A 12,066-nucleotide genomic window follows, 5' to 3' on the forward strand; every position below is an offset into this window, starting at 1 on the left:
CCTTCAAGAAAGGTACCGCACCTGAGTCCCTTAAAATCGTGTACCTCAACCGCCGTACCCACCCCTATGTTCAGAGGGTGAGGCAGTGCGCCAACTGCCAGAAACTAGGACATACGGTAAAGTACTGCAAGAGAAAAACTGTATGCGCCCAATGCGGAGGAGAACACGCGGTGGCTGAGTGTAGGGTGGGTAGCAAAATTAACTGCTCAAACTGCAAGGGCAGCCACGCAGCCAACTCCCCACAATGCCCAAGAATACAAGCGACCAAAGCAGCGCTACGTCTGCAAAGCAAAGATAAACTTACCTTTAGGGAGGCAACCCAGCAAGTAAAGAACAAGGAGAGAGAAGCAAAAGTAGTCAGAGAACCGGTGGTGGAACCAAAACAACCTCGCACTCCGTAGGAGGATATCTCATGTTCATCACTACAGCACTGGCGATATGCCCAGTTGCCTGCCGGTTTTAACACCAAAGACGAACACTAATGAGGTACCTCCTATGGAATGTGACACGCCAATTGACCAATAAATAGACTAGACAGAGAGGCATCCATCTGGACAGTCATCATGGCGGGCCAGGTAAAAGTTCTACAACTAAACGTTAATGGACTGGCTCCCAGATGTGCTGAGCTGAGAAAATACATCACCCGCAACCCCAAAGATGTAATATGCCTCCAAGAAACCAAGCTACTACCAGCCAAGAACGACATCTACTTGTCCGGATACACTTGTCAGAGAAGGGACAGACCGGGCAGCACGACACGTGGCGGCGGTCTTGCCATCTACGTCAGTGATAACTTAAATTATATTTCTGTTTCGCTTGACGTAGAGGACCCTCTAGCAGCAATGGGCATAGCCATCACATTGAGCAATAATACAAAATTGACAATAGTGAATGTGTATGTACCCCCAGATGTCACGAGAAAACCAGCTGACTTCCAGTCACTTCTCGACCAGCTTCCTCAGGGCGAATTTGTGTTTTGCGGGGATTTCAACGCAAAACACGTTCTGTGGGGGTCACCGAGGAATGACTGTCGGGGGATTAGCTTATGCTCAATAATAGAAGAGAACGACCTATGCGTACTGAACGACGAGAGCCCTACTTTTGTTGGAGGAAATGCCCCACCTTCACACCTGGATCTCACGCTCTGTACGCTTGGTATGGCAAACCGCTGCGACTGGCAAGTACACGAAGACGAAACACTTGGCAGCGACCATCTATTGAAAGAACTCTGCATCCAATGTGAAACAACCAGGGAAGTCTATAACGGGAAACCCAATTGGAAAATAAAAGAGGCTGATTGGGCTAACTTCCGTATAGGCTGCCTTGGGTGGAAAGAAGAAGACATCATCGATGCCAACATCGACGTGTACGCAGCCAACATCACGAGTGCTATTATAGGTGCCGCAGACGACTCCATTCCTAAGACTTCTGGAGGGCAATCAAGGATTAGGAAACCTTGGTGGTCACCAGAATGTCAGAAGGCGGTTAACGAAAGAAAGAAGGCACTACGCCTACGGAAACGCCACTACAATGAAGTCAATCACCAAAACTACCTGAAGTTGAAATACGCCGCAAGAGACACCATCCGGAAGGCACAAAGCGGACACTGGATGACATTCTGTAATGCGTTGAATCAAAACACGCAAACAGGTGCCGTCTGGAAGAAGCTGAACGCCATGAACGGGAAGCGCAGATCATTCAACATACCAAACCTAAACAATGGAGATGAGTACGTTACCAACGGCAATGAAAAGGCAGATCTACTTGCAAAAGCTTTCGCTGACGCAAGCAGGGACGAAAACCAATCACCAGAGTTCTTGAAGAGAAAGGAAATCTTTTACTCACAGCACCCTTCATTAGAAATTGAACCTAATGAAGGGGCTAAACCAATCAATCTACCTTTCTCTGAGGAGGAGTTAAATAAGGCTCTTTCCCTCAAAAAGGATACTAGAGCGACTCCGGCCCCTTTTCGGAATCTAAGGCACTGCGCTGCGCTGGTTCAGATCTTACCTGACCTCAAGAACACAAACTATATCTGTCAACGGAATTCAATCAAAAGCCACTATCCTAAAATATGGTGTACCACGAGGGTCCGTTCTTGGACCGTTATTGTTCACTAAATACAACTTACTTTACCTTATTCCTGAGGACTTTAGTGTTTAATACTTTACTTTAAGGACTACAATGTAGATTTAACACTATTAGAGATTTAACAAACTTTGCTCTTCCTCAAAGGACTTGGGGAGTTATCTCTCCTTTGACCACCAATGACACCATAAGCATTGCAAACTAACCCTGGCATAAAAACAAGAAATGAATGAAAGGAAGAATGTCAAGAATGATTGAACAGAAAACTAACGGGTGCAGAATGATATTATCATCTCCTCAGTGTGATATTTCAGGTCTTGGCGATGATCACAGGCGTAGAAAATTTCAAATTAAATGATTTTATACGCCAATATGTACAGACGCAAAGCACATTCCGGTGTTTTTTTGGACATAACATTTTTTCTAATCGCGTCAGGGGATTGCATTTTCTGCCCCATAGCCCAATTTGGGGCACTTCCAGGGACTTTTAAGTTTCTAAGTCAAAATTGGACCTCCAGGTTGAGTACATTCCTTAGGCTGCTCTTGGGGATGTTTCATTGGACGTGAAATATTAGAAATAAAATTATGGCCCTTCATACACATGCATTCGGGAGTATTTTTCTTTGAAGAGGAGAGTGCCCCTTTAAACCTATGAAAGCTCGAATGCTGGTATTTTACACGGTAGTGTGTCTCAACATTACCAAGGGTACGGCGGAAACGGAAGTCTCTATCCAAAATAGAAATAAATATATGGCTGAAAAAACACCTAAAAATGAGCAGTTTCAACAAAAGTTGCACATCTTTTTGTTGAATTTATGTATTTTGGCTTATAAAATGATTTCTACTAAAGATAGAGACTTGACATGCCTGGACCGTTATTCTGAACTAGTCCTAAATGTTTCAAGACTTAGTCTCTGGGGTTTCCAGGGCATGTCTGGACCGTTATTCTGAACTAGTCCTAAATGTTTCAAGACTTAGTCTCTGGGGTTTCCAGGAACGAAGATATCTATCGGCCAAAAACCATGCACATTCCATTGATTTTGGGGCGTTGCCCGTCATTTAATGAATAAAACGTGCTACTGTACATGCTCCAATTTGCCTGTAATCAGGGCTGGTGTAATGGTAATGGAATCTAATCATTACATTTTTGAAGTAATGGTCATGTAATGAGTAATGGAGGATTTGAAAAGTAATGAGTACAAAGGATGTCACATATTTATTCTTTTGTAGGTAATGGGAGCATTCACAAGACATCAAAAACTGATTATGAGTAACAATCCATCAAGTAATTATCAGAAATAATTAAAAATTGATTGGCTTCTCGTTCTTCCTGTGTATATATTTCAAGTCAATCGAATGATAACTTTAGCATCTTGAGCATCAACAAGATTATTCAAAAAATCAATTAAGCCGATTCATTCAAAAAACTTTGAATTGTAATTAGTTACTATGAAAGAAAATCTTAAATATCCTCAACGAAAACACACAATAATAAATTGTAATCTCTAAAATGTATTGCAAATAAAAGCAACTTGATTAATTTATGAAGATTAACAGATGTAACCTAAAGTGTAAATAACTTTTTGAAAACATATTATAATTAATATTTTAAAAACTTACTTAACCAATTCAATATTGATAATATCCAATATTAACTATGAAAGTTTGACCTCTCTCTTACTCATTATCATGAGAGCAACAAACATAACAGCATAAACAAACAGAACATGTTTATAAATGTTTCATGGTTTTCGTTTTAGATTGAATGACATCACAGTTCTCTTAAAACGGAGAAAACCCACAAGGTTAGACAGGCGACCCTACATCTTGTCATGCACAAGTACGTAATGACAAAAATTTAAACAAACATAACAGTATAAACAAGCCAAAAGTGAGGCTGATGTCCCCAACGCAATCTCCAAATAAATAGATGACACATTAATTAATTGCACATTATTTATCTTTTTGATAAACATCGAGCAATCAATCTGCTTCTCTATACTTGGCCTAAGCAGATGTAGTGAAACTTATTATACACGAAGTTTCATCACTCTCCCTCAATTAGAACAAGATGACTAGTCATTAACATCCCACGCCCTTGCACTTGTTTGGAAGAAATAAGGAAAAATAACTTGTTTATGTTATTGGTAATCAATATAAAAATGTATCAGATTTCGCAAACAGTGTCACTGGTCCTAATATTGTGGCCCTGTTTAGTAGATATTGCTCTCTATTTCTGAAAACAAATGATTGATTGCTATTTACTAGAAGATTTGAGATAATTTATGACATTAAGCTCTGGTTTTAAAAATTAGACATGACTACATAGAAAATAGAGATATTTTCCAAGTGGAGGGAACTGGAGCTTTAGACAAATCTCATATTCCGACACATGGTATATCAATTCACAGAATTTCATACTCTGATCACAGTAGCTCGGCAAGGCAGGGTCGCTACTCCCTGTAAGGTTTGCACAACAACCTTTGCCTACCTCAATTAGCTGCTGTATGTTAAACAATAAACTTACACATCAGAAAATAAAATACTATAATAGGTTAATGTTTGTACAAAGTTTCAAAAAGATTTCTTGAACAGATAATAAAATATGCTCCAGAAACAAAATCAGTACGGAAGGCTGGATTTCAGAAAATAAAATAATGGATAAAATTATTTTAAAGGTATCTTGAACAGTCAAATATATTTCCATGGAAACACATAAAATTATCAAATCTGAGAAATTCAAAATAAGTGCCATGAAGATATCTTGAACGATTTATGAGATATGCTCCAGAAACAAAATTGTACACCAAAAACTAAGTAAAATTTGTTTCCATGGAAACACACAAAATATCAATCCCAGAAATTCCTAAATAGCAAAAGGCACAACTACTGTAATGGACTGATGTCTGTGCAAAGTTTCAGAAAGATATCTTGAACGGTTTATGAGATATGCTCCGGAAACAAAATTGTACACCAAAAACTAAGTCAAATTTGTTTCCATGGAAACACAAAAAATATAAATCCCAGAAATTATTAAATAGCAAAAGGCACAACTACTGTAATAGGTTGATGTGTGTGCAAAGTTTCAGAAAGATATCTTGAACGGTTTATGAGATATGCTCCGGAAACAAAATTGTACACCAAAAACTAAGTCCTTTTTGTTTCGATTGAAACACACGAAATATCAATCCCAGAAATTCCTAAATGGCAAAAGGCACAACTACTGTAATGGGTTGATGGGTGTGCAAAGTTTCAGAAAGATATCTTGAACGGTTTATGAGATTTGCTCCGGAAACAAAATTATACACCAAAAACTAAGTCAAATTTGTTTCCATGGAAACACAAAAAAATATAAATCCCACAAATTCCTAAATAGCAAAAGGCACAACTACTGTAATAGGTTGATATGTGTGCAAAGTTTCAGAAAGATATCTTGAACGGTTTATGAGATATGCTCCGGAAACGAAATCGGGCGGACGGACGAAACCCATTTCAATATCCCTCCCTAACTTCGTTCAGCGCGGGATAATAAAAGTTATCGCGTCCGGAAGCATCGACAAATCAAATTGCTCATCCCTGCTTTGCCTAAACGGAAAATGTTAATCATCGAACTCAGTCAAGCCATTTACCCAATGAACATCAACACCAAGTTTGAACATTCTACCTCAATTAAAAGCAAAGTTATTGTTTTGACCAATCAAATCGCTTATCGCTACAGAGCCCAACAGAAAATTATGATCATCAAACTTAGTCAAGGTATTGATGTACTGAAACTATACACCATGTTTCGCCACTCTCAGTTAATTAGAATACAAGTTATTGCGTCCCAAATCATTGACCCATCAAATTATCTGTCAGCCTTAGTAGAAAATGCTCATCATCGAACAGTCAAGGCATTCACCTAATAAAGTCTTAGCGAGAGAGAAATGGGGTTTAACGCCCACTCGACACAAACTAGGTCATTTCGGGACTAACATGTTTCACCACTCTTAGTTAACTAGAATAAAAGTTATTTTGTCCCAAAGCATCGACCAATAAAATTGCTTATCTTTGCATTCACCTAATAAACACCTACACCATGTTTGAACATTATAGCTCAATTAGAAGAGTTATTGTGTCCCAAAAACTGTGACGGACGGACAAGCGAACGAAAGGCGGAGGACAACAGAACATGTTTAAAAATGCTTCATGGTTTGTTTTTTTTTTAGACTGGATGACATTAAGAATATAATTTTTAATGTCTCTCCATGATCCTCTTGACAGTTCCATTCTCTTTCTTAAACATCTGCCACAAACCAGCTTACCGGGAACTTTCATTTGTCGAATGTTGTTACCCAACTCCTCAGAAACAGCTCTCTTATCATCGGCTGTCCAATATCTTCTGACTTGCTTACGTGTACCTTTCTTACTTCCATCATTCAAATTAACCCCTGAAAACATATCAGAATGAATGTTAAATTGTTTGAATGTATGATTATTCGTCGAGTGCTTTCACAAATCTGAGCATTATAGTTTTGGATTTGTTTGTAAGAGGGTTATATACAATCCTGTGTATATGCTTGCTAATACTGGAGTTGATATGTAACGAAATGTAATGAAAAGAGGGTTTAACATCAGACTTTTCTGCTTCATCCGGGCTAATGAAGACGGACATACTCTTATTTAGATTTCAACTGTCAAGGGTTCTTTTACATGCTACGTGTGAATGGGGACTCGTTTTTTTTGTCCCATCCGAACGACTACACCTGCACCACTGCAAAGGGGATGCCACGCAGAGTGCTATGGGGGAAATTTTGCCCGGACAGAGGTGCTACAGTTATTTTGAATTCCAACTGTCAAGGGTTCTCTTACGTGCACACCAACATGTAAACGGGGCCTCAGTTGTTCGTCCCATCCGAAAGACAAGACACTGTCGTAGCCAGATGTGCTTTCAAACAACATTTGGGCGAATGAAAGATTTCAATAAGAAACATTTCAGTGTCACCAATAACAAATATTCCGACCTATTAGCTTAATAAAATCCAAAAATAACAATACCATTACACAATGCACTTGGTAAATCAGGTGAAAACTTGGAAAAGACTAGGACACAGACCAGGGTTCTTAATCCATTTTTAAACGAATAACATTTTTGTGCACCTATTTGGTTGGTGTGATATTTGTATTACATGGAAGCTTGATATGTGTACGTGGTCCTACTACACGCACGGCACAACTTTGCCGTAGCAGTCCGCGTTTGCTACGTACCGTAAACTGCGTTAATTACTTGGGTGCATTCATTATCACAAAGGCAACTTACTGGACCAGTTATGTATTTTACGGGATTATCAAAATTACTGTTAAATGTGCTAATTACTCGGATCATATGTTCGACGTGGCCGATGCTCACTAAGGTATGACTGTTATTGTACATGTAGCTGACTAGTTGATTGACGTGTTAATCAACAAGTATTAATTAACTATTTGTACTGATCCGAAAGAAGATTGATTTATGATACCATAGTGGCCGGTTCATACTGGACATAATACTCGAACGTGAAATACCGCCGAAATCAAAACCAAATTTCAATACGGTTTTCTTAAGCCACCGGCATCGCGAAGACGAAATAACTGTATAATGCGATTTAATTTGTGTGAAATTGACAGCTTCCGGTATTTTGTCCAATGGAAAATATTGTCTTATCATGTTTCCAGATCCTATTTTGCACGCCATTAGTATGTCAGATTTTGCAATGATATGAAGTCTGAATGGCCGGGACAACTAAAGACTCAGGCCAAGTGCCGACATTATATTCTATTTATAGCTACCAGGATTTTTCTTTACACTGAACTGATGAGCTATTTTCTAATAAGACCTTTCGGCTAATTTATTGGATAAATATCATGATACGGTGAGAAATAGATTGTGAACCTTAAATTGAAATAATAATCGCAGTTATAGATTTTCTACTAAAAAATATTGTTTGTTTTGATAGAATAAATTTTGGTAAACCGATTCACCGATAATTGTTTCGGCCCTAATACAAACATTAATTCAAGTGATTTAAGAATATAACTATCTTTACAGAACTCGTTAGCTATACCCTTTTCTTTTAGTTGTGGGTAATAAATGATGTTTTCAGAAGGGATGGTATATCTAGACGCAAAAAAGCAGACATATGTTAGAAAGTATTTTCACATGCTATAACTCCTAAACAACACATACAACATAGTCAGTTAATGGAGATATTGCAAGCCGTGACAAAATTTGGATTTATTGAGCTACCCTATAAAAGGTTCCCAGAATGAATGTAAAAATGACAGAGCTCACACTGGGATAACTCAAGAAACTTACATTGTATCATCAGAATGAACATAGACATCAACATTAGGCCTATTATCTGCAATGTTTATGTCTAAGATTTTAACGGGCCACATTACAAAACAGCCGGGTATTTTATCCCATACACAGTTTCCTGAAATAAGAAAAATATAAAAGTAGTAAGACTTTTAGGTAGGTCGCTTCCCAAAACTTTCCTACACATTCAAGTAAACTCGCTCTACTGGCCATGTCATGGTGGGGTGAATGCAAGCTTTTAGGCTAGAATAAGAAACAACCATGGTTCAACTGGAAAAAGAGATATCCCCCACAAGTATGTCCAATTAACCATGGCTTAATGTGGGTGAGAAAAGTGACCAGTACGGGGTAGTTGGTATAATTGGACATCGGAACAAGAGTTTTTAAGTCAGAAGACATAATAACATTCCACTGCAGTAGTGGGGGTTTAACGTCCACTTAACAGAAACTAGGTCATTCCGGAACTCACGTATAGTACAATATTATTTCAATAACTCGCTTGCACGTAGGTGTCTTTAGGAGTGGGAGGAAACTGGAGGACCCGGTGAAAACCCACGAGGTTAGACAGGCGACCCTACGCCTTGTCACGTACAAGTGTTGGATCGAAACCACACCACTTGACTCAATGACGGACCTTACGATCTAAAGCGCATCCGTTAGACCATTCGACCACCATAATTCAAAAAGAGACTTACCTTTGAGTACAGGTTTTCCAGCAACATCATCCATATTCATATTGCGAAGTCCAATATTAAAATTATTACAATCTATTAAAAATACACATTAAAAGATTTATTAACAGTTAATACAGGTCCATGAATTCCTTGTTTACATGTAAATTTGCCTGTGTTCAGGACTATCCTTTTAGATTAGCACTTTGGCATTATTGTTTTTCTATTTGTTTATTTATTTGTGCAGGCGGTAAAATCCTCAAACATAAGAAACTAATAAGAATATGGAAAAAATGGCTATTGACCAAAATGGCTTGTCTAAAAGGGCTACGGTATCAAAAAAAAAATCTGAATGCAAGGAGCTGTGACAATGTAAACAAAGTTCTTGCCATCTATTGGCAGGTAAACTAAAATGCATACGGTATTGATGTAAGTCGCCTATTTAAAGAAATGACATAACTTCAACGAAAACGACAACATATTATTATGAGCTACTGTCTATGAGTAGACAACACAGAGTCAGAAAAAAAACCTAATCTTACGGATCCGTCGACGCCATACTGTTTCAACCATGTGTGTTAAATTGAAACGAAGTTTACAAAATACGTTCGTTGGCTTCGAAGACCAAAATAATTTTACTTGTTATTCACTGCAATATGCTCTTGAACAAACAAACGTCCTGTGCAAAAATACAAACTAACTCATCTACTAATAATTCACACTTAAATTAAGGAAACGTATTCTTCGTTCTTACCTCTAACATAATAGCGTCTCCGAGGAACGTGTGTTTGCTGGGTGACGTCACGTGATTCGCTAAATTACCCAGGAACCTCGTATGTCTGTTGACCGAGAGTAAACTGTGTGAAGAGAGCACACACATAACGGGTTTTACGCACTAAGAGTGGACCACGTAGAAATTTTGTCAGGTGAAGTAGACTAGGTTATCCAACATGAAAATAGACTTCAATTCTCCGAGGACCACGATTTTGGTCCTCGGACGATTTGTTGGTCCTCGGGTAAAAGCTGTGTTTTCTAACGAGGGTCCTCTGGTGATGGTCAATGCACACACACACACACACCCACACACACATAATTTGACACATTTAACACCTTTTTTAAAAAAATAATATATTAAATTATACAGCTACCATATCTTCTAACTCGTAGGCCTATGTGTCATTGAGTCAACTGGCGGGGTTTCGATTCTTATGAACCTACAGTTACTGTAACAGTTGTTCTGGTTTTTTCACCTAGGTGTTTTTTTCTAATACTCTATGACATAGGCCTCAAAAAGTGAAGCAAACTTTATGACCGTCTCTCGAAGTTCCAGTCCACCATTCACTGTCCCTCCACCTCTCCTCTGCAGTAAATAAATATCAATGCAAGCACCCACGGGGCTTAAAACATTATTTTCTTAAATTACAGATTTCCACTAAAAAACAAGAAGCTTCTGAAGAGATGGCTGTTAAACATTAGACGAGACAATTTCGTAACAGCAGATAGGATTATTAGGTACAAATTACAATTGATGATATTTTTAATTTTCATTTTATTGCTGTTTTTTTCATACTACTAAAAAAAAAAAAATATTTTGAAAAAAAAAAAAAAAAATTATTCTACAAAAAATCAAAAAATATTCTACAAATTTAATTTGTTTTTACAAAATTAAGTATTATTCTACATAATTAAAAATGATTCCACAAAATTAAAAATTATTTTCCAAATTTTCCAGCTCGAGTGAATGTTCAATTTAAAAGCATTTGTAAATGTGGTAAATCAATTTATTCTGCCAACGCACACAATTATTTAAAAGAACTCCTTTGATTTTCCATACTAGCCGTTTTGTTCTTCAATTTATAGTAGCTTATTGAGGAGTCCTAAATATCGTCATCATCCCCACCCAAACCATGTCGTTTCGCTCAATGAATGATGCATTTGCATTTAGCTTTATTAATAGTACGAGTAGAGCCTATTTATTCCTAACCGAGTGGAATTTCAAAGAAGATAAAGCCAAACAATGAGGTGTAGATAATATATTAGCCAAAACACATGATTTCGAAGCTTATTTGTTGAACCAGTGACGTTGTATCAAATGAAATACAAAATGAATTAACACAAAATTGGTCCTAGAGAAATAACTGACGGGCTGAAAGAAATGGTGTCATTGTCGGAAAAGACGCGTTGAAAGGTGTTGTGTATATTGTACAGCTAACGTTCGTACTAAACTAAATTACACACCCCGAACATTTAAACTTTAATAAACGTGCAATTATCGCACTTTTGTACTAGACAATGTAACGGAATATATATATATATATATATATATATATATATATATATATATATAGCTGTAGTGAGTTGTTGTTCTAATGTACAGTATCATATATCAAAGTATAAAATATAAAAATAACACCGATTTGCTTCTACATGTTTCAATATATTTTCATCAGGAAGCCATTGATACTAATAACGTTGCAAGGTTACCCTCGTGACGTCACAATAGAGGTACATTACATTGCATGAATGAATGAATAAATGAATGAATAGTGATGAATGAATAAACAAATATAATATGTACATAACACACTATTCAGTTAGCTACTTATCAATAGGAGATCAATTAAGCTAATTTATTTGTTTAGCAGAGGTCTAAATTTTTTAATGAAATATTCCTCTTTAACTGTTCTCTGTTTTGTGCAATCATTTAAGAACTGGTAAAACGGGAATATTTGGAATTTTGTATTAAAGTTGTGTGCACATATGTCCAGATGTTCGCTCAGGGATATCATGCGATATTCTGGATTTTTTATCTGTGATTTGTGTACAGCAACTCGCGATCTCAAATATTCAGTTTGACCGATATACTGCTCCGTACAACCCGGGCAAGTTATGGCATAGATCACATTTCGTGATGCACATGTTAAATTAGCATTCACGTTAAATGTCCCGTGACCTTTGAAGGTGATTGAT

General features: G+C 37.4%; 1 protein-coding gene across 2 annotated transcripts in view; it reads left to right on the forward strand.

The window, feature by feature from the left end:
* Positions 1-11,247, forward strand: part of LOC126825420 (phosphatidylinositol 4-phosphate 3-kinase C2 domain-containing subunit alpha) — a 684,289-nt gene extending 673,042 nt beyond the window's left edge. For both annotated transcript variants that reach the window (XR_008788423.1, XR_008788424.1), the window contains one exon: positions 10,522-11,247. The gene's annotated coding sequence lies outside the window, so the exon portion shown is untranslated. The remainder of the gene's footprint in view (positions 1-10,521) is intronic.
* The last annotated feature ends 819 nt before the right edge of the window (positions 11,248-12,066 follow it).

Source organism: Patella vulgata, chromosome 6 (assembly GCF_932274485.2).
Source record: "Patella vulgata chromosome 6, xgPatVulg1.2, whole genome shotgun sequence".
Lineage (NCBI taxonomy): Eukaryota > Metazoa > Mollusca > Gastropoda > Patellidae > Patella > Patella vulgata.